The 23,975-nt window shown below is 45.6% G+C and overlaps 1 protein-coding gene across 1 annotated transcript in view; it reads left to right on the forward strand.

Moving 5' to 3' along the window:
• The window catches only part of TSKU (tsukushi, small leucine rich proteoglycan), a 314,781-nt gene that overhangs the window by 213,480 nt on the left and 77,326 nt on the right, over positions 1-23,975 (forward strand). The gene's annotated exons all lie outside the window — the stretch shown is intronic.

Here is a 23,975-nt window from a genome sequence, read left to right on the forward strand (position 1 = left end):
AGATCCAGAAAGGCTCCTGGACACATGCTTCATTGAAGACTGGTACAACTGAAGATGGTTATCAGGAATTACCAAATTACTTCACATTTGGAAAGTGCCTAAAACACACGCTAATGTCAAGCCTAAACTGAGAACGCTGCTTTGTGTGCTACTAGTACATTAGGTTTTGACACTGGGGTTTGATTAAAGCATGAAATTAAATGAAGTTTTTGCAGCTAGGAGTCTGATTTTTTGAACTGAACTTAAAAGTTTGATTTATCCGTATACAAATACACCTACATCTCTATCCATATATCATATGCTCACTGCCACCTCATTTCTTTTGGTATGGACAACAGTACTGCAGTTTAATTTCAGTCAGGGTGAACAGTTTCTAAGTGTCTTGAAGTAGCTGCAAAACCTCAGTGATTCCTTTCTAGGGGATGTTTATAGCCTTAAAATCTCCTGTGTTGAAAAAAAATGTGGGTCAAGCATCCAGCAATGAAAGATTAAAAAGTAATCGACTTGGAGGGCTATTTATTAGCATAATTACTCTGACCCTTAACAATTCATATTTTTTCATAGCCAAGTGGATTGAAACTTCTATCACTTTCTCCCTTTTATTCTGCTGCTTGTTTGCCAGTGAAAGAAAAGAGCCTCCTGCAATCAGGTAATAACAGTGGCAGGAATCCACCCTCCATAGGAAAAGCTGGTTATCCCAAATAGCTCTGCCACATCTGTCCCATGCTTAGGGTATCCAGGACTGGGGATAACACTCCTACTTTTGCAAAACAAGCTCAGGTCCTGGCACTGCCTGATTTGCCTCGCTAATAAACAAGCAAGGTAAATTAAGCAGCCGAGGCAAAAAAAAAGAAGTGTTATTAAGGTAATTCATCTGGCTGGAATTAACATTAAAGTTTAAAACCTCGCGTATGCCTCCAAACCTTGCTTTTTTCTCACACCTTAAGCTCATCATTACTGCAACAACCACATCACAGAGCGAAGATTCCTTTGTAATGCTGTCTTATTTGCACGCCATCAGATCAATTCCCAACACTCTTCCGTACTCACTGAAGTGAGCGAGAGATGCACGCATTCGCGCAGCCATAACCTTTCCCATGGGAAGATTAAGCCACAGTTGTATTGCTTTGCTTTAAATCTTCAGAGCAGAAGAGGGTGCTCTAATCTCTCAGTCTGACCTCCCACATCAGCCTGGCCAAACAGCCTCCCAGGAGCTGCTGCTGCGCCCAGCTCTTCGAGCGTCCTAGAAATAAAACGCGTTTTGTAATGAATTATACCGGAGGGTACCGCTGAATAAAGCTGATTTCTCTGGAAACCCTCTGCAGCCAGCAGAGAAGACAGGGGAAAGGTTTGGCTCCTCTTCTGACTCTCCCTGCAGAAAAGTCTCATATCTCCACTGATTATAGAGAAAATCGAGGGAGAGCAGCATGGCAATGCTCACGTTAGCCTTTCTTCACATCCTCCGAGCCTTAATTAAAAGCTCCAGCCTTGGAGGATCTACCAGGTTCCCACGTCTATTATTCCAACTGTTAATTACCGTCAATATTAAAAATACCCACTTAACATCTAGTGTGTCTGGCTTCAGCTTCCTGAAACTGGCTCTCATTCCACCTTTGCCTGAGAAACAAAAAACCAGGAAGCACAATAAATATCACCTCCCTGTAGACACTTGCACACCATAATTCCCTCACATCCTAGTCATCCTCTGAGTAAAATAAACAGCTCCTTAAGGCTTTTGCCATAGAGCGTGCTTTCAGGATTTCATCCTTGCAACGCTCTTGACATTCATTTTTAATTTTCCTTCTCTTTGCTAAATTAAAAACAGTATCCATTAGTGAGCCTTACTCCTTAATGTTGAATATAGGGGTGACAGCATCTTTTATCACCTATTTGATTTTTCTCCGCTTTAATTCTATAGCTCAGATGAACACAGTTGCAGCATCACTGCTTTCAAGCCCATCTCGTCTTTCCTTAATGCAGACCTCTGCCTTGGAAGTGTAGTATGAATTCTTTGTTCCCAGATGTATACAAACCCGTCTGGTTTTAGTTTAGTGGATACTTTTCAAATATGTCCATTTAATGAGAGGTCCAAACCAATCTGCAAGTTTTATGAATAATGATTTTTCTGTTTCTTCCAGAAAATATGATACAGTTATTGAACAGCACTGGAAAAAATGACATCCCAGAGGCTCCACTGGAAAACACTACCAAAGGAGGCTCCTCATCTACTATTTTATTTCAAAACATCAATTAATCATTTTTTATTTTCTTTATGACGTGGACACACTGACTATGTAGCACTAACTTTCTCTCTCAATATCACCTTTCAGTAGGATGACAACTTGTAGGCATTTAAGAAGACAACATCACCGCTTGCCTTTACATGCCAGACTTGTGACTCGATCACAAAAATTATGTAAAGCCAGACTGACAAGATTTATTATCGCTCCAGCCTCACTGCCTGTCATTAATTAACCTCCATCCTTTGATTCTTTACAAGTTCCTCTCCATTTTGTCCTTTCCGTGACTTTGAGTTCGCTTGATGTCAACCCGATCTGACATCAGTTTCTTGACCATGCAGCACAGAAGGGTTTGATGTCCCATGGTTTTGGTGGGGCTGGGGTTTTTTGGAGGGAGTGTCCTTCTCTGCCATATTATCCTGTGTTCAAGTTGCAGTCCGGCGTGTGGAATCCCTTTTTCTCCAGATTATGTGGTTTGCATCAGAGCAGTTATATGTCAGCCCTGAAGAGTCCTGTAGAGTCAAGTTCAAGTGAGTCCACTTCTTTCCCAAAATGGCTAGATTTATTTGATTTTCTTGGAAGCTGATTTTGTAGCCTGTGAGATCCGAAGTCTCTGGCACTGGCATTAGTGGAATATATGACGTGCAGGTAGTTTGGATAGTCAATATTAGAGCTGGCAGGAAACAGTCTCATAACACCGGATGAGGTATTTATAAGTGTATTTACTTAGGCGTCAAAACCTGAGTGTTTAATTTGACAGCCTCATCTCCAGAAACTTGTTATATAGCAATACATAGAGAAATGCTCCTCTTCCAGGGGACAGTTCCAGACCTTTTAGAATCCAGCTATGATTCGACCTAAGAAGTGGCTACTGTTTATCATTTTCTTTACATGAGGCTTATCAAGGCTGGACCTTTAATAAGCAAGTTAAAGCCAGGTACTGGAGGGAGATGTAGTGTTTCATGTGGTGTTAACTGAAAAAGCACTTGCCCAACTTGTCTAAAATGTTTTTCTTTAAATGTGTCAATATGTGATTCAAAAAAACGTCGCACATGTCTGGATCTATGTCTGGAGACCTTAGAAACTGCCAGGTGTCTTACCTGGGAATAAAGATATCAAGCAGGTCTGTCTTATGGCCAGGGAAGCTGAAAACAGATGAATGTTTGGTACATGCATGCAAACCTGGCCAGCACGGAGAAGCCTGGAAACCAGCCACAGCAGCTCAGCGACAATGACGATTTCACTGATGGCCCCTTACCAGAAAACCTGAGGGGAACAGCAAACCCACCCTGCACTTGCAGAGTTCAGGAAGCTTGCAGTTCCTTGGATATTTAAAAAATAAATCGCTTCATTGCAGTGCAGCCAAAAGAAAAAAAAAATCACACTAAATCTTCTGGCAGGCAAAGAATGATGGGTTTTGGCCAACCCTGTTCACGGCGAATGGTAACAAGACTTCTAACTGCGTCAGTTGACTTATGAATGGCTGGCTGATGTTTTGCATGATGACTTACCCCGTGCTATGTTGCAAACCTTCCCGCAACACCATAACCTCACTGGAGCATTCATCAGATCCTGCCAGATCTGATAAATGGCATTGCTCCCTACAATAAAGCTTGAACATGACACTGAGTTGCATTTCCTTTATACTAAGGCTTTACAAACCCCATAGAGCAAATAATCCCAGAACATCTTCTGTCCCAATAGGTCTCTCCTAGCCACTGGCATCTTTGGCAGCTTGAAGAAAATAGCCAGTTTCACAACCTTATCTAAACATCTGAGCTTTCAAATATTTGCTGGAGAGACATTAACTTGGATACTGAACTACAGGCCATACAGTACTGGTGTTATATCTTCCTCCAGCTCTCACCTTGCCTATAACAATATATACCTTTGTCCCCTGTTATCAGGCTACCCAAACATCTAGCTAATATGTTGTGGCAGAACAGCATCATTAGCATCATTTAAAGGTTTAGAAACTGAGGACTTATGAAGTTCAGCTATCTAGCCTAGGCCACATAGGAAATGTCTGTACTAGACCCAAAGCTTTATGTTATTTTTAGTGTGGGATGAAACAAGGTCCAAGAGGTATGTTCTCGCTGTTGTAACTGTGGATTTCTACCATGTAGGACTTAGGTCAGCATTTTTTAAGGCAAGGTCTCTGCATGGCCTGCCAGATGTTACACAGGAGATCATACAGGAGCAGAGAAAGAAACCACCCCAGGCTCTGAGCTGCATGTCCATGTCATGTCTGACAGCACCTGGGCTCCCCGACACCCAACTTCTACTACGTAAGAGCTCTCCTGTTGCAATACACTTCATTAATTTACCAGCAGCATATGCAATAATTTCTTATATCCCCATTTTCTAACACCACTTCATCCATAATGGGGAGTTACAGAAAATAAATACATAAATAAATAAATTAATATGGAACATGAGTTAGATATGAACTTTCCTGGGGAGGTGGAAGGTCTCAGCAGGCAGTAGCCTCCAGCAATCTGATGGCTTCATCTCTCTTGCTTCAGATATATATATATATTTATATATATTCAGTTATATATATATATCTCCTCCGGGCTGTTCTGGCAGCGTCTGGCTGCTGCTTTGCATTGCAGCGTGGCAGGAGGATCACCACCCGGCTGCAGCCTGGCTCTGCTGACTCCCTGCAAAGCCCTCTCCCATGGAGAGCCCATGGTCTGCCATAGACTTCCCACTACTCCTCTCTGTGCCCACCGGGTTGGGTAAGTGCCGGCTCAGTTTAATGGGAATTAACTGGCCCTATTTTAGACTGGCAGAAAAGTTAATCTGTAGGAATTTCTACTGGCGTTTTTTTAAGACTGTATTTAAAACCTTTCTGAGGCCTGTCTCTGAAGGAAATATTTTGATTTCACTTCATTTCCAGAGCCTGCATAAAACTTAATGAGGGTCAATGTACCCGGTTTCAGAGCACACCTACTTTTTAGTGCCCTTTAATTGTCATTCATAAAGACAGCCCTTGAGATGACTGCTTCCAAGGGACATTTGAACCACACAGACTGTTGCAGATGGCTATTTTGTAGCTCTGCTCAAACTCAGTTAACCCAGCTAGAGTGACACATCTGTTGAACATATGCTTTAACTCTTCAGTAAACCTAAGACCAGAGATAACAGAGCAAAATACCCCCAATGTCTCTTTTTCTTTGCCTCCTGGGGGTATAGAAACGATCAGTCCTAACTGCCACCCAGCCATCAAATAACCAGCAATACCTGCAATTCAGCTAACCACAGAAGGGAGGGGTGGGGAATAAAATATTCAATTGCTCTTGTCCATCTTCATGTCAACCATGTGATTTTTTTTTCTTTTAAAGGAATTATCATTTAATGAAGATGTTGACAGAAGCAAGACAAAGGATAAGTCCCAGTGTAAACATTGCCATATTTCAAACCCAGAGCCTGCAGGAGTCCCAAACAAGCCCCCAGGCATTAATTCCTTCACCTGAAACATGCGCATCCAGGCTAACACCTCGCTAAGTCTCCATTATCTGTTGCCGCACAGCATGGTACACTACAGCAGGGCAAGTGCGGCATGCCCTCGGAGAGAGGGAGAGAAAAAACAGATCAAAACTACCAGTGAAAATAAGCACTAACCCAGAAGACAGCCAGGCATTTTTAAATAGCAGTAGCCTGCTGTGTCCTAGTACAGCTTTTCAGGGTGGCCATCACGAAGGGTCCCTTCCAGAGCCGTGAGAGAAATAAACGGCATGTTCCTGATGGAAAAGGAAATCCTTCAGAAAAATTTAACTTTCAAAGTACATCTGTTGCTGAAGAGCCGGAGCATTAGCAGTTGGGCATCAGCGTGGCATTGCTGCAGTTCATGGAGCAATTTATTTCAGCAGGGATGAACAGAGGAAGAGTCCCAAGAGCTGCAGCTCAGCTCTTCTGGTGCCCATTTAAGGGAATTGATAATATCTTTGTCTCTTTGGGTGTGAAAGTGTCTCTGCTGATTAAAATTCCCTGAAGACCTACATCTCCTAAGCAGATAATGATAAGCCTCTCAGGCTGACTGTGTGTTGCTCTGTTACCTCCAGCACTGCTGTGGATGGGTAGCCGACACGAGGCACGGGTAGTCATTGCTGAGAGCTCTGCAAGCCAGAATGGAAATCTTGGATGCTCAAGAGCCGTGGGACAAAAAGGCAAGAGCAACATCCAGTTCTGGGGAAGCAGCGAATCTGCTGCCCTAGGAACCGCCTGGCTTGCCTATGGCCAGGCGAGGCTGCATGAATGTCTGCAGGGATCTGTAGAGAGAGCTGCAGGGAGATTTATCAGAGGTGAGACAGGAAAGCTCCTTCCTAAACTGTCCTTGGCTCTGATGGGCTAGTCCTGACTTTCCATGGTTCCAGCGTCACTGGCCTTTACTCCCCATCGCAGACCAAGAAGTCCCACGTCTGATCTGAGCCCAGACTCCAACCCTGGACAGGTCAGTTCTCATTTGACCTTTCAAATCGATGTCAGAGTGTCTCTGTGAGACCTGCAGTGCTCAAAGATGGGCAAAACAGAGAGGTCTGGTGAGAAACCAATTCCCCAGGTTCTAGGACTGTCTCTTCCTTGGATGGATTCAGCAGGGGCAAGGCAACGAGGAGGGCAGCTTGCCTTTTCCTTCTAGCACTGCTGGGTTCATGCTGTGAAAAAGGGACACAGTCGTTGCCTCCTTTCTTCTATCATTTTACCTTCTGCAGCTATCTCTAAAGCAGACTGTGTAGTCTTATACAATACGACACTGCAGCCTGGATTACCTTCTCCTGTGTTTTAAAGAGCATGAAACTCTTCCAAGCCTGCATCTGGATCAGCATCACTGTGAGTGACTGAAACACGAAGTAGCTAATGCAGCAGGTGCAGCAAAGAACTGTCACTTCTGCTTCTTCCCTAAGACCATAGACATATGTGGAAGCCATGTTTTACCCCATACTGAGCAATTTATGCTGTTTTTTCCTGAGCACTAGACTGTCTAGATGAGGATCTGGCAAAAGATTTCATATCTGGCTGACTGGCAGGGAGGATCTCAAGGAGTAGCGTAAATATGCCGACAGGTATTCAGCTGACGGAGTGAAGATGCTCATCCACAGCAGTATCAAACTCTGGTTCTGGTCCTATCCCAACCTCTGAGCATTATCCTTTAAGTTGAAAGGCCAAGGGAGAGTTCTTCTGGGCCAGGAGGAACCTCAATATAGTAAAGTACATAAGGATATGCTTAGCTATAAGAATCAACATTTCACACATTAGCTCAGGGCCGTATATTGGACCTGGGCTGGAAAAGCCTCCAGCTGTCTTACTGGGGTTTTCTGGTGGCAATTCTAGTTTCTGAAAGCTCCTGGGCCATGAGATGCAACAGAGATGGGTAGGTGGGTGCTATGCAAGCAGAGTAACTTGCATGTTATTCACGGTATACTAAGGCAGGTCCAAAGAGGTGGAGGGTACTCCAGGAGGTGGGAGAACTGGTTTCAGGGTTTCCTGCTTTGTCACAGGCTTTTTGTAAGACCATAGGCAAAACATTTCACCCACACAGCAAAGATAAGAAGCATGACTGCAAGACTTTAAAAGGGGAGATATGAGTCAGCCTTGAGCAAACCATCATGTACCAATTAACAGGCTCTTCTTCCCATCCATCATCTGTGTTTCTTCTTCCTCCTGTGTTCACCACCTTCTCACCACCATGGGCGGCAGAACACCCACGCGAAATTTCCTGGTCCTGCTGCCATCCTCAGGTGCTGGCTGCTTTGCCAAAGCCCGGACTTGGGGAAAATTAGAGCAAACCCAGCATGCCTATGCTTCACAGCGAGTTGTCCTACGTGCTACTGCAGTTCACAGCACCCAGCCAGGGGCATGTGCCACGTTGGACCTTCCCTTTCATCTCAGCCAGCCTCAAGCAGCATAGCGGGTGCCAAAAGTGGCTCTGACACTGGGGGGGTCTTACTTGTCTTCCCTCTTCCTTGGTTCTTCAAGGAGAAGATCAAAACAACCTGACATCTGGTTGCACTTTACTGCTGTGCTGGCTTATGTCATGTCTTTCTTCCACAGTCTTTATTTGCTTTATTAATCACCTCTGAGCCAACATAGCTGACACATGCTCTGCTCATCCTCCGCGTAGCCCACGAGAGAGCGCTCGCTCGCTGGTGGACTGCACGCTTTTCCAACTGGTTAGGCTGGAAAGCAACTTAGCTGGGGTAGCTTGGTCCCTGGGCTGCCCTGTAATCCCCCACTCATGTCCAAAATCCCACCAAAGTCAGCTCCCTGGGAAACAGACACGATACATCAGCATCTGGTCTGTCAGAGGGTTGGGGTTTTTTTCCAGGAAAGGGATTTCTGCAGGACACGAGCACTCACAAGCAGAACAGGAGAGCACAACAAGGGAGGGGGTTTCTGTTCTCCCAGCCACACGTTTTACAGAGTGCAAGTGTGATTTACCAGTTCATCTTCTGGACTAAACTGCCACCGGCAGGATTTTGATCCATAGAGCAAGCTGAAATCAGTTCTGGTAAAATATATTTCACTGCCCTCAGCCTTTCTTTTCATATTTGGGGACCTCCTGTCCAAAAAAGCCTCGGTTGTTCTACTGAGCACAGTTTGTTTCTCCAATTAAGCAGTGAGCTGCTCTGGAGAGAAGACTAGTGAGCCTCTCAACACCTAATTTTAATTAAGTTTCCCTTGTGGTGAACATGTGAGGATGACAGACAGTTCAGAGGACTCCCCAGATGCCAGACTTATAACCACTCCTGATTTTATGTTATTCTGAGTTTTTTCCTGCCCAGATGATCACTGGTTTTCATCGAGCCATGTGTGTAAGAGTCCTTGCGCTAATGAGCAAGTCAGAGCTGCAGCCCACCACTTACTGCACCCTGCAGCTGCAAAGTGATGCTATAAAAACACTTAACGAAGCGTGATGCCTGAAAAACACCCAGCTCATTCCTCCAGGGAGCAAGAACGCCCTCAGCCATGATTAAAGTGGTGCTCGGACCTGGTGGCTGGGGGTAGGATGGTGTTGCCTGCCTGGCGTGCTGTCTCTTGCACATTGCTCTGTGTTGGGTAGAAGTGGAGCCTGTGGTCGATCCACCATCCTGCTGCATTGGGAGAGGGAAAGAAAAGCTGTCCTCTTCAGAGCTGTGGGGCCAAGACATTGCGGATGGCAACGTGGAGCCCCTGGTGTAAAACTGAGGGAGCTGAGTGTCCCAGCACCCTAGCAGTGGGGCTGGGAGCTGGCCCAGGGAGTGGTCTCTCTGGATGAACAGCGATGGACATCGGGCGAGAAGCTGTGTCCTCCAAAAATGCCTTGGGACTTTGAGTTTGTCCCTCCTTTCCTGACATCCTTCGAAACTTTCTTTCCTCCCAGCACAGCCCTTCGGCTGTAAGAAATCCCTTCCCAGCTGTGCCGGGTGGCAGACGCATCCCCTGTGACAGCACTGGTGTGGGTTTGAGCCCTCCAGCTGATGCCAGGACGTGTTTCCATGTCCACAGGTACCCAAGCTCCTGTGGCAGTTAGTGTTATTGGAGCCACCAGGGAGCCTGGAAAGTAACTCAGCTCCCCCTAAAACATTGGAGCAGCTGAATAGCTCCATTCAGCTGCACCCTCGGGTATATAGTGACATATATGATGTCCTCCGGGTCTAACACTTCAGTGTGGTCAGACATGCCTCAGGCAGGAGTTGCATGCTCTGCTGGAGCTGTAATGCCTTAGACCATCTCCCGTTCCACTCAATACCCGAGTGCGGTCACACAAATCAGCCCTACCCGGTTCCCTAATGCCCTCTGAGGTCCCCAAGGTACTCCACCTGGTCTCCTATTGACTTTTCAAAAAAGGCAGGGGTCTTCCATAGGCTGTGTCAGACCTATCATCAGCACCATGCAGATGTCTCAGATACTCCAGGGCATCTCAAACTGTACAAGGCGGCCCTGCATGGGTGGCTGGTCTGAACCCAGATGTGCTCCTTCGCCTTTTCCAGCCTGTTAAGAGGCAAGATCCTGGCCAACGGCTAAGACGCCCAAATCTCTTGGGAGCCTGGAAGTACCTTGTGTGCCTGCAAACTGATGGTCGAGTGGCATCTCAGCTCAATGCAAATTAAACACACCAGCAGGTGACAGCCTCTGCGGAGCAGACCGGTGGTCTCCATCCAACGGAAAGCCTGTGGGTCCCCGTGCTTCGGGATGCTCAGCCTGCCATCCTGCCAGGGAGAGTGACCAGCCACAGTCCTCATAGCCCAACATAAATACTAAATTCCCAGGACCAAGGGTATAAATGAGAGGTTCTGTCTGCAAATTACAGCTGCGAGCAGCCCTGCTATGTTTCAGGGGGATCATGTTCAGATTTTATGAAAACCACTGTGGAAAAAAAAAAGGGGGGGGGGGGGAAATGCTAATTGCTGAGTTTGGGATGGCACTGGGTTGGACACTGAGGGAATTAGTTTAATTTCCTGCTCATAAAGTGCATTATCTTGTCCTTTCAAAGCTGAGGGCCCTGTGTGCACATGGTAATCGGTGTTCAGTTACTGCTCTACAGCGAGGGGCTGAGATGGGATAGTTGCCCAGAAAGAGGGGGTTTAAAAGGAACATCCCACCACAACTCAGGTTGAGTCGATGGGAGCTAACGGGAGGGATGTTACCCCAAATTGATGCCCCTGAGATGGTGCCTCCAGGTCCAAGTACACACAGGCATGTGGGTACCACTGTATCTGAGCAATCAGGGATGTGGAAAGAGGGGTTGCTTTGGATCAGTATTCAACTCTGTGATCTTCCAGACAACTCCTAGCATCCTCTGGCCAAGCTTTGCTGTCTCTCAGCACTGTACTTAGACGCTCTTTAACTGGTAAAACACCTTACATCTGCAATTCCCCCTTCTCCCGAGCAGGGAGACACTGGGATATGTCAGGACCAGGGGTGCTGGTGTCTGGCTCCCTCCTTGCCATGAGCCAGTGTGTCAAAATGAACCCACCACTTCAATTAGGTGCTAAAAGAGGGGGATTAAAACACCTCCTGCCGTGCCTCGTTTCCCCATCTGTAAGGTGTAGACAATACCTTCTCAACTCACAGGGGTGTTGCAAAGAAAAATACATGAAAATGGTGAGGCACTCCATTGCTATGGCAACGGGAGCCATTGAATTATGGGTGGATGGAGTCAAGTCGAAATGATAATGGAAATGCATTTGTGTCTCCTGCTTGCTGTTTACACGTAGGTCTTTATTCGCATGGTGTTCCTGCCGTGCATTCATCCAAGAACAGAGCATAAAATGTAGTCACCACTCCCTGGCCACAGGGCATGGTCTCCCGCAAGGGTTTTATGTATCTTTATCAGGATTCTTTACTTCTGAGTTCTCACAAAATATACACATCTCCTCCAGAGTTTGTTTAGCTGGAACCGGCTTGTTATAAACATCCAGTCAAGGATGGGAGTGCTAACCCCTGTTATTTCATTGTCTGGCAGAAAAACAGATAAATAGAGGAAAAGCAAATAATTCCCCTGAGTGGACATTTGTGCTGATGCTAAAGGAGCTCCCAGCAAGAAATACAGAAAGGGTCATGCTTTGCAATGAGTTAACTTTTTTAATAGGAGAGAGGACAGTATTAAAGCATCTCTTCTGCACAGAACTTGTCCAGCCCTCACCCCTGGAGCTGAACCCTCCAGCTGGGCGGGCATCTTTGTTCACAGCATCCATCTCTTCACAAGGAAGCCTTGTTTCAGGGCAGAAGACATGTTGTTCCAGGGAAATGAACCCTTGACTCCAAGCAGTGACTAAGCAAAGACGAGGCGTAGTAATGAAGGAGGATAAAGTTTGTTGCTAGCCAGATATCAGTTTGCACCATCACAATGTCAAAAAACTGTGTGTTTAAACTCACTTAGCTTAGTGACACTGCTAGTTTAGTTCAGAGGGAGACCGGGACAGAGGACTGGCTGTACAATGAACGAAACTAAATGTCTTCACAGACTGTACAGCCTGGAGTTCAGCAATGTTGGCTTAGACTTCTGTGCTACATGAATGTGATGCATGATGAAGCCAAACACATCAGGCTGAGGTCTTTGGGTCTTTTGGGAGGCATCAAAGACAGATTGAGGCTCAGGCTTCTCAGCAAAATTCAGGTTTCATTAAGAGCTAGAACACGGCACACTCTGGATGTAGGAAATATGGGAAGAAGGCAGGAACAGAGCTGGAAAAGGGGGAGAGGTGGCTGTCCTGGCATTGTCATCTTGTTTGCCTTGACAGTCTGTTGCCGCAGATAACTGATGGCTATACTTTGAGAAGCTGACTTCAACAGTTGGTCTTGATGACATGTCTGCTTAGCATCCTGAATTAGCCTGAACCAATGCCACAGCATGATATTTTGGGTGCAAACGGGTAAGTCATCTTCTGTTGACCATCTGTCTTCCAAGCTGTGGCATCTTTTAAGGCCTTTGTCAAAGGAAGCTCTTTTTCAGTGACGTTGAATTGCTGCAGGTTACCTCTGTAGGGTTGCGGTGTTACAGGTAAGGTGCTGTCCTCAAGGTAGGTGGAGTGCCAAAGTCACTGCAGCTGTAGAGGTAGAAAGTGACACCAAGAGTAGCTGTCCTGAATAGCAAGGTCCATGCCAGCATTCACCTACCCAACCCAGTGTCACCTGCTGCCAAGAGCAGTCCAGCTCCATGTTTGCTGTCAGCTCACCATGGGGGCCAAATGCCAGCTCTGAATGAGCTGTAGAGCAATAAACCACTCTATGTACCTCAGACTTAGTTGTTTGATCTCCTCTGGTGGCAAACTCTGCCCTCAGCTAGCTGGTCAGGGCAGTTTTTCCAGATTTACTCTAAAGTAACAGATATCAAAATCTGATACCGCCCTTTTAAGATTCAGCTGTGCATCAATATCTAAATTTCTTTAGGTAAAATCAGAGAAACATTTGACTAGAAGGACCCCTGGATAACATCCTGAGTTCATCCAGCTCATACAACTACAACAAGTGTTGTCTACATCTATCCCAGCAGAATAGCCCATGCCAGGGCATGGTCTCTAGCACAGTTGTGCAGTTGTCCAGCCCATTTCAGTGTTAACATGAGTTGGTGACGTGTTGTCTCATGGCACTGAACAGATGAGGCAACGCCCAAGAAGTCTTGGCCCCAAAGGCTATTCCCATTAGGCAGCACGGAGGAGACCACTCAGTTCTGGGGTGAGAGAAACAAGCTATATGGACACAGTCTGAGCAGTACTATTTGGCCCCAAAGCTAGAGAATATTCCTTAGCAGAACAGATGAAGCCACATAGTCCAGAAAGATTCATGGAAAACCACCGAGAAGATGTCACAGCTTCCCAGAAGCCTATAGAAAACTCAAAACCTTTAGCAGAAAAGCCCAAAACCCACAAGGACTGGAAAGTCATATAGCAAGAAGGCAGAGAGAATCAAGGACATGCACATATGGAACCAGGCACTGATTATGTTTTTTAATTCACCCCCTTGCCTGTATCAGTGGTTGGATTTCCATTTAATGTTGGTTAAAGTGGGTCACATCTCTAAACAGCAAGGGGTAAGTGCCTGCTCCTGGCGATCATTGCCCCATGCTGAGTGTTGTTTTATGGGCAGCGTAAACCTCTGCAGAAATTTGTTACGAAGTGAGCACTTCTGCTTAACTTTTAAGCAGCATAGATCTCCATATATGTCTATAATATATGCAGAGGATCATTAAATTTTTATGGTGCAATTCTGGAGGGAAAAACAAAAACAAAAACAAAAAAAACAAGCTAGCAAGCAAAATTTTGAATATAAAAGGGGTATGTTTACCTCATGTGTGATATTTTGACTAGAGATGAAGCAGAGGTGTTTTGGAGCTGTTTACCCAAAAGAAAATTAAGAGAGGCTTGTCTGAGAGGAAAAGGATGAAATCTCAGAGGTCTTTGTCGGCACCCTTGATGGATAACTTTCCAGATGCTTCTAATAAGCCTCAAAGTACCTAATGGATACAGTTCTGCAATAACACCATCGACAATATTAGAAAGCCTCATCAGTTTTGGTCTGATGCATTTTCCTATGGATACAGGGAGAAGGACGTACAGCATAACAGCAGTAACGAGGAACAGAGATGGAAACACACGGCAGCAACTGGAGCTCACATCAAGTATTGAGCAATGCGACGGTTCGGCATGATTGGATTTGGCTTTGTGGCTTGGCCCATTATAAAGAGAGGGATTGTTTGCAAAGCTTCAGTGTGGGATTAGATTTCCGAACTCTTCAAAGTCTGAGGGATGCTTGGATGGAGAGCAAAGGTTTGGGCTGTTTGCTAAATAATAATAATAGCAGCTTCTGGTTGCTATGTTTGACCCAAATATTTCCTTGGAAACTAAGCACAGCAGGCGCTTTTGCCAAGTCACATGAAGCTGATTTGAAACCAAAATCAAAATATAAATAACAGCAATCATTTGGAGGGGAAAAGAGTTACCGAAATCCCAGTTAGGTAATTTACAGGTGAATTTATCTACCTGGGCTGCTTTTTAAATCATGATCTGTACAACTATGAGCAGTGTAGAGAAGGGGAGGATTATTCACTGTCTGGTGATAAAGAAACTTCTGAAGAAGTTCCTGGTGTCAGGTTTAAAACAAACAGGAATGGCATGTTTCTTTTTCACTTGGTGCGTGGAAATTTGCTTCCAGATGGCATCCAAAAAATATATGTCCATAGAAGCTGCACAGAAAGTGTAGCTCATATTCAAGCTCTACCTCAGGAGGTCTCTAAATCACTTGCTACTAAAAGCTGGGAAGGTCTGTTAGGAAAGGTTCACTTCATCTTTGTCTGTTACACCTTCCCCTACAGGTTCTCGACTTGACACATCAGACAGGACACTGTTTGACCCAGAAAAAACATTCTTGCATTTTATTCCAAGTTTTCAGATTTCTCTAATTCACAGACCTTTTTGTCCAAATCACTACTATAATATTAAGAAATTAAACGTGTTTAGCTGGGATAAAAACTTATGACTGATGAATACAGTGTCCTAAGAGCTGTCGTTCCAGCCAATATATGTCATTCTGTGTCACAGCAGTTATGTCTGAAAATTCTGCCAAAATGAAATTGTATGGGAAGATATGACCCTGGTGGGTAATTGCCAAGACCTGGAAGGATGAATCTGTGGTTAACAGATGTAGCAATAATTTTGTTAATTATTGGCTTCCTTTATGAGTCTGACTCCACAACGCAGTTCATAATTTAAAACGAGTAGGGCTAACATGGTAGGAAAGAAATAGTGAGCAGGCATGCCTTCAGCTGCAATCAAAAATGACATCTTAGTGTGACTGGCAGGTGACTAGTCAAACTAGGTCCTGGTTCACTCTTCTAGACTATCACATCCCCAAACAAACCCACATAATCCTCGCTTTTGTCTTTTTAGATTGTCTGCCAATATGTTCTTATCCTATTTTGCACGCCAAAGTGTCTTGTGTTCAATTACAAACTGGCATAATCAATGATTATTATTAATGATGGCCATATGTTTACATCAGGAAAGCCAAGAAACAAATTATATTCTCTGCAGCAAAACGGCCACAGGGTATTCTGAGCCTGGTGGTCCCCTCAGCCTAGTATGGCTAGTGCATGGTGTTCCCTGTAGCCCACAGCATCCGTCGGACTAAGGTGGCTATTGACACCTTCCCCACTGCTGCCCCTGAATAATCAATGTGCAGCAATAGACAATCAACCAAGGCACAGCTTCAGCGCACTTCTAGACTAGAATTACAACTATTGGCACTGTTGGGAGTTGCTTTGATTGCTTTAAGGCTGTCTCATACGGTTTTGTTTGTACAAGATGGATGCATGTTACTTGCCCCAACTCATTTCTAACTGCAGAAGATCTCCTTCAGCCCTAGCTAGGTGAGTCTGCAATGACTTGGCTTGCTGTGTGACATATCCTATACGTTTCCAGAAGACACCAAGTTTAGTTCTCAGTGTATCAACAAGGGTGGTGGCTATTTTAGGCACTCTCATCTCAGCTACTGGTGCCTCAGCTGATGGAGGAAGGATCTTCACACATGTCATTCTTATGAGAGAGCTGCCCAAGTACCTGAACATGCAAAGCTCAAAGCTGGTCAAATCAGAACCAGTGACAACTAGCCTGGGTGACTGTGCGGATATCTTGAGGTTAAATAACACCTTAAAATTCAGAAGCTAACCAAGAATCCTGGTTTTGGGGTGGGCTGGATATTCAGTCTCTCACCCACCTCACCTAAGATGCTGCCTCAGCCACCAGGACATTCAAACGGCACGTGTTTTCTCAGCTTCTCATCATCTTATGCATTTTATAGAACACTTTTCTAGTGTTATTGCCTGGGAAGTTTAGATAGAAATAGGTCCTCTGTTACTGGGGATTTCATCTCCTCCTGTTCAGCATCAGATGTCACATGTGGTTACTACAGCAGTGGCTTTTTGATGTTTGCAGACTGAAGATGGCAATGCACAGCAGGACGTAATCAAAAGCAATGAAAACGTTGTTTGCCCTAGTTTCCTAGGGAAATGAGTACTATGCAATCATGCTGCCTTTGAGATCGCCTCCCTGTAAGTGTCTTTGCCGGCCTAACCATTAAGTCCTCTTCTTTTTTCCCCAGGTATTTTTGAACACGCTGTCCAATTTCAATCACTTTTGACAGAAAGGTGGAGACCTCGGCAGTTTTCTACAGCTAAAGATTTTCTGCTCATAGTCAATGGAGAAAACCTTTACTGGTTGTCCAGAGGGAAAGTCTGTAGCAAAACCTCAACCCTTACTAGACATTAGAGAACCAACCACAAGACATGAACCCATAGGAAAGCAGGTTCTAGTAACCCCAGTGCTCAAAGCACCACATGTTAGAGTGAGACACCACTGTAATGAATATGGGTGAGGGAAAGAAGTACAGAAATACTATGAAGTCTTGTCTCCACTGGGAAAATGGTACGTTCAAGTTAACTCACTTCAGGCAAAATTCAGCAGTTTGCAGACACGCTTCCCCGTTTTGACTAAGAGCCTTTTTTTTTTTGATGTGTAAGGCATTACTGAGGAACAAAGCCAGAGTTGGAGGTGTGCGGAGGACCTTTCGCTCATTGCTCATTATCAGCGTTGTGTTAGTTGTAACGAACCCCTGCCATCCTGAGAGAAATGTGGAACAAAGCACAGAATTGACAACTTAGGCATTGAGCAAAAGGCAAGAGGTGAATACTACAGGGAAGGAGGATATTAGCTGGGAGCTGCCCTGGCCAGCAATAAGCAGGTAGCTTATTACTCCTGTAAAGTAACACTCTTTGAGACTTTGGTTTGACTTTTATAGAGCAAGTTGATGTCTACCTCCAAGGCAGAAGTAATTTATTGTCTGCTGGTCCCACTACATGACATAGAGACTAACTCCAACCTTCAGGGATGGTGGTGAGTTTTTACTCCTAATGAGCCATTTGCAGGGGGTGTGTGAACCTCTAATGGTGGATCTTCCTATTGCGTCTCTCTCTTGAGAGTATCGCGTTGCTCCTCTCCTTACCCTATGCATCAGGTCATGGAGAGAAGAAATGGATGTCATGTGGCAGAAGGGTGTCCATTGGGAGCATGCTTTCTAACAGCAATCCTTTAAGCCCTCTCTGAGCACCCATCCTGCACAGGACACCCCCTTGCCATGGCTTTCGCCTGCTCTGTGACCCCACAGCCCAGTTCCCCTCCTCGGATAGCTCTTTCTTTGTGTCCACGCAACATCTCTCATTTCTTAGGAATGTCCGAGAGCTTTTTGTCAAACCCCTCCAAGCAGCTGTAGGGCCACAAAGGGCTGCGAGACATCTGAAGTGGGCCATTCTAGTGCTTGCATCTGCAATGCCAGCCTGAATCCTCCTTCATTAAGCCTGGCATATCTCTGGCCGTGGCTTTGCCTGCCCACACAAGGCATCCATTATTTAGTATGTTGAGATAACCCCCCCCAACACACCCTCACAAGGCCTTCTGGAGCTCTTCGACATTTTCCTGCTCCAGGATAACTCAGCAATGACAAGTCCCACCCAGGAGACATGACCACATGCTGGAAAAGGAGGGGCTGTTAAAAAATGCTTGATGCAATTTTACTGACTATGTAGGACAAGGCAAAACAACTCAGAGAAAATTAAAGAGGAAACATTTCCACCCAAGAAGCCTTGTTCAATGTGATGGTGAGAATATGACATCAGCCTTTTTAAATTTCCTTTTCTGACAGTTTTGAAAAGCTTGGATAAAACTTTTCTCATTTCCCAAGCAATATCCTAAGAGATCTTTTCTAGGAAAATAGTGCTTCAGTCCTCTGCCACACAACCTGTACTAGCCCTGGGCTATGCAGAGGGAATTGCAGGAGGGAAGACAAGGGACCAGGCACAAAAGTTGAAGCTGTGACCCTTTTTCTATATCAGGCTGACTCACAGTGTAACTAGCTCCAGGCCATCTCCAACATGTCAAAGCAGAGGAGCAGAGGTGCGTTGTACTTCTTCGCCCATCCGTCATGCAAAGCAGATGTGATTTCTTCAAATTCACCCCATAGTAGAAAGAGAGTGTGGACCCAGGTCTTTTGAACCCAAATTTCTTGCACACTCCACTGAGACATCGTTCCTTTAAGAGGTGCGAGGGACTCTGATCGGTAGAGCTTCTAATTTTCTGAGGTTGTTTAAATACCCACAACATGGACTTGAAGAACACCCTGGATTAAAGGGCTCTTGACCGTCTCCTGTGGCACAGAAGGCAGGGCAGGTGGCATCGACCCCCAGAGAGGTCTCTCCTGCTCCCTGCAGCCACACACACTCAGCATCAGAGGATTTTCAGGTTCACAGTCCCCTGCAGTGGAAGAGCAGAGCTGCTGGGTTGAATTTCCATCCACACTTATATTGTAGCACGTCTGCTCCTGAGCGGTCGTCTTCAGCCTGTGCACCCTGCAGACCTCCTGCAGGCTCACAGGATCAGAGTTCACTGAAGCCAGCTCCTGCGACTTTCCCAGGCTCTCGTTCATGTGCCTGACAAGTTCCTCTGACGGCCAGGCTCAGGGATTTTTCTCCAGGTAGATGGTTTTAGTAAAGTGCTTTGAGGAAACTGGTTAACCATCTGTCTGTGTCTACCCGTGGCAGCTTAATAGAGAGTAATGATCCTCCATGAACCCTCTAAATGAAAGCCATTAACTGAACCGATGAGAGAAATTGAATTATTGTCTCACCCAATACTTCCAATTTACCTGCCAGTTCGTCTTGTCCGAGATGTGCTGAACACGGACATCATCTCTGTCAGTCACCAGGTTGCAGGCAGAGAGAGAAAGATCCCTCTTTTTGGCTCCCCAGGAAAGTTAAAATGTGCTAGCAAAGTCCTCGGTCAGCTGCTGATGGATTTTTATAACTCACTTTCTCTCCCTGTAATCTGAACTAGTTTGAGGTTGTTTTTTTCCCTGTGGTTTGCACTGACAGCAGGTTTGCCCATGAGCTGCTTTCCCCCAAACCAAGCCTGCCCCTGGGACCATGCAGTGGGTGCAATAGCAATGGGCACAGACCCCCCGAGTGAATCCATGCTGGTTTTTCAGAGTCAACCTGATGCTTCCAGGGAGACCAAATTTAGCGTCTGTACAAACACTAGACATGAAAACATAAACATGAGGTCATGCCTTCAAGGGTGCATACCAGCAGGGGACCCTAAGCGCTCCCAACGCTTAGCATGTCCTCAGGCCACCGGCAGGCAGCACAGCAGACTGGAAAGGAGACCTCGCCTGCAAAATTTCCAGTTTGAGGCAATATCTAACAAATTAGCATCACTAAAACTGGAGTACGCAAACCAAATTGATGCCTAGAGTACAAGGGTGCTTTGTTACCGCTTGCTGCAAAATGCAGAGGACTTAGAGTAACTCAGCAATGTGTTAGAAGTCATATATTTTTTTCTTATCATGCATCCAACTATGGGCAAAGGGGACATTTTGTCCTTGATGATGTTTGATGAAGTAGATTTAATCAGACAGGACATTGGCCCTGATAGCACCATGTTAGCCCATCTATTATTCAGGTTTTGTATCTGCTGGTCCCTAGATGGATTGGTGTGTCTCCCAGATGTTCTTCCCTGTTCATGCAATGTCTTTTTATTTTTGTGGTCGATAACCTTGTGCTTGGTGTGTGCAAATCTAATTATATTTTGGTCTAACAGAAAATGTCAGGTTGCATGTATCTTCAGGAATGATGGATAACCTATCTCTGGAAATAGCAGAGCCACAAATGGAAATTATCTGCAAGTACAAAGTTAAGACAGCCTATTTGCAAAATAAAATAAAAAAAAAAATCACAACACACCTTTATTCTTTGCTTCTGTAAAACTGCAGCAATAAATGGAAAATGGCAGTAAAGAAGGAGAGAATAGCAGATAGATGAACTGAGCAAGGAACACAAAGATAAAACCTCTGGTTTGACTCCTGCTAGTTCTTGCTCTGTGATCTCGGTGAGAGCTCATTTTAACCATCTCTTTTCTGTGCTGGCACTTTCCTGCCTGTTCTTCCTCACCGTTCATTCTGAATGCATGCTGACCCCCTCCTGCTCCTCCTAGCCTCCTAAAAATGTACAGACCCCCATCAAAAAAGGCTACCAACCTTCAAATATCATCTTCTGCACTGCTGCCTGTCTCCATCAGTTGTCCGTTACCTTAGCCCAACAAAGACCTTCCTTTGGGGCTGCTTGTGTGCTTAAAGCACATGCAGAGGTTTTTGCAAAATTGGGGGCTAAGGCCGTCAGGAGACAGCCCAACTCTGTGGACACACAATGCCTTCAACAAGCTCAGCCTGCTTTCCCCAAAACTGCACAGAGCTCCCTGAAGGTAAAATTTTAAGTAAGTTTTATTTAGGGAAACCGTGAATTTATTTGGGGTTTTTTTTGGTGTTCTCTCTTTCTATAGGAGATTTTCTGATACCGTGGTGGCTGGAAAGGCTCTTGGTGCTGGCTCATGTTGGAAAATGCACTAGATATAAAATGTGAGGCTGTTGACAGAACTTTCAGATGACTGAAGCTCATCAACAGTAGCAAACAGCTGGTGTTAGTCAAGATGCAAATTAGTTTTCCATGGCAGGCAGGAAGGCACAAATAATCATCTGAAAACGCAGCAATAAAGACCTACTTCTGTCATTTAGGATCTTATACAACTCCAGGACATAAAGCCTCCTGGCCATTGGGAATGTCTTGCTGGAAACAATAGCTCAGCTATGATACCTTTGGATCCAGGGTTCCTTCCATTGGTTCCCACAGTTAGGTTGAGGCTAAATCAGGAAAACTGAATCGCACAAGTCTACAGAGCATGAATCTTTTATTTACTGGCTCAAGCGAGCATGTTCAATTTTCATTGGCCTTTTCGGTTCAGATGCCATTAGAAGGCAGTGCCGGACCCTAATTATAGACATGTGTGAGTAATGCATTTCACAGCTGTTGTGCTATAACAGGCAGGGAGAAGCTCGGACAGCAGCCAGCGTTTTCACAAAGTGCTGGATGCCGATTGCCAGGTCTCCGCTTGGTGCAGAGCCCATGGGTTTCAGCTGCTCCGGCTGGGATGCAGGCAGCACACTTGGGACAGCAAATCCCATGGGGTAGCCCAGCGCTTGGAGAAAGATGGGCTGTACCTGGAATGAGAAGGCGACTCTGTTTTCTGCACCTGTGGCCACGGGAGGTTCCTCTCATGGGGCCACAACAGCCGATGTCTCCAGAAGCTGCAGAATTACAGAGAGAAGGAATTTAGCCTGAAATAAGAAGCCAGGAGACAGAGAGAAGAATATTGCAAAAAAGAAAATAGCCTAGGGGTTATTCCAGGGTCGGTTCCTCTCCTGTCACCATGGTCAGACCGTAAACCCCACGAGGCAGGAATGACAGTGGGTATCATCTAGATGGAGATACCCTCTGTTAGGCCAGTGACAGTCCTGAGATACCTTGTGCCCTGCCTGCCCTCTCCATCTCGCTTTTGTGTCAGGCTTTCTCTTCTTTTGTCCTCACAGATGTCACACTTCAAACATCCCTGGCTCGCCGGGGACTCTGGAAGTGGCGATGCCTCTCGTGCGTGAGTAGGTCTGCGGGGTTAGAAATAGGTGCCAGCTATAAATAGTGTGATAACGACCTGCAAATAAACTGAAGAGCCTGGATGTAATGACAGGGGGGCTGTCACCATGTGTGGGAGATGTTGCTTTCCCTGCCACTGGCAGTCCAGGAACGGAGGCTGTGAGCCATCCGTGGAAAGCATCCAAGTCGCCATGTGTTCGGCTGAGGAAGAATTCCAGCTCAGCCCCCATTCCTCACAGCCCCTGCTATTTCTATCTCCCTTTCGTGTGTGTGTGTGTGTGTGTTTTAAATAGACACAATCTTTAAATAGTCATGACTTCAGATGGTAGTTTTCAAATAAAACCAATTGACGTACTGTGGTCTCCAGGCTTTTGAGTCCAGACTGCCAGCGACTGAGCACCCTGAGGCAGGGTCTGGCCTCTCATCATAGCCTTGGTCCTAGGATCCAGCTGAGACCCTCAGGATACAGCACCTGAATTATTTGGTGCCGGGCTTTGTTTTGCTTTGAGTGACTGGGTTACAAAGTTGTTCCACATTTCTGCCCAGGCAGACGATGAGCATCACTTGGGTGAAGCACACCGCTGTTCTTCAGGGCACCTGGAACGGACTCAGACACAAAACTCTGGATGGCACGGTGCCTGGCTGGAGGCAATGGGCAACGAACAGTGCATGAAGCAGCGCAGAACTTGCCTGCTAGTTTCAAACACATATGATGGATTATAGTGCTTGTGGTGTTTTACAGTTCGGATGAGGAATGTCCAGTCCTCCAGGAGCTTTCACCTGGTTGTAACTGCCAGATTACCCCTAACCAAAACTTCCTCTGAAGAAACCTCCTCTGCCAGCAAGAACCGATCTGTTGTAAGATCTGACCACATTTGTACTCCTGAATAAAAACTGAGCTTGTAGAACAGACCAGGTCTGAGTCTCAATCAGTCAGTTTCTGCAACTATAAAACAACAAAAGAGAACAAGGACCAACAGTTCCTTGAAAGCAAAGCCACTTTTCTGCCAGACTCTGTCTCTGAGTTGCAGGACCTCCCTGCTTCCCTCTGTGAGCATTTTCCAACGTCTTGGTCAGCCACTGAAACTACATTTGAAACAAAAAGACAACTCATCCTCTCTGTTAGCTTTGTTAACGGGCTCATTGAGTGATACAGAAACTGAATTAAAGAATGGATGCTGGCTTTAAAAGCTGCAAAACATTGCAGCTGTCAAAAAACATCTGCAGTCCTGCACGCTGAAGGAAGGAGGAACCAGTTTTTCCGGACAAAGCATGATGCTGACTGGTTTCAAAGCAAATGTTATTATGTGCAATGGTGTCCAACATGATGATGTACTCAGCTCCCCATGCACCAAGTACACTGAGTATTGGCTGACGCATCTTCCTCCAATACGACCAGACTTGACCACTGCTAGAAGTAGTATTTGGACTGGAACAATATCCATAAACTCCATGGGACTAGCTGCTTGGCTTGATTTGCCTGCATCCCTGCAGGGCTGATTCAACAGTCTGGTTCCTCCAGACTTGGTGCAGAGCTGGGAGGTCACCTTCCAGTGAAGTAACGCAAGTCTCCCTGCTAGGGTGGGGCAAACACATATTTTTTAGATGATAGCTAAGCAAATGCAGTCCTCTGGTAATTCATAAAAAAGGGACGGTGCAAGAAGTCCTGAAATTCCTGCCTTCTGGCAGAGAACTGGATAGCATCATGCTGCGTAACTTTATACAGC

This window comes from Harpia harpyja, chromosome 17, assembly GCF_026419915.1.
Source record: "Harpia harpyja isolate bHarHar1 chromosome 17, bHarHar1 primary haplotype, whole genome shotgun sequence".
NCBI lineage: Eukaryota > Metazoa > Chordata > Aves > Accipitriformes > Accipitridae > Harpia > Harpia harpyja.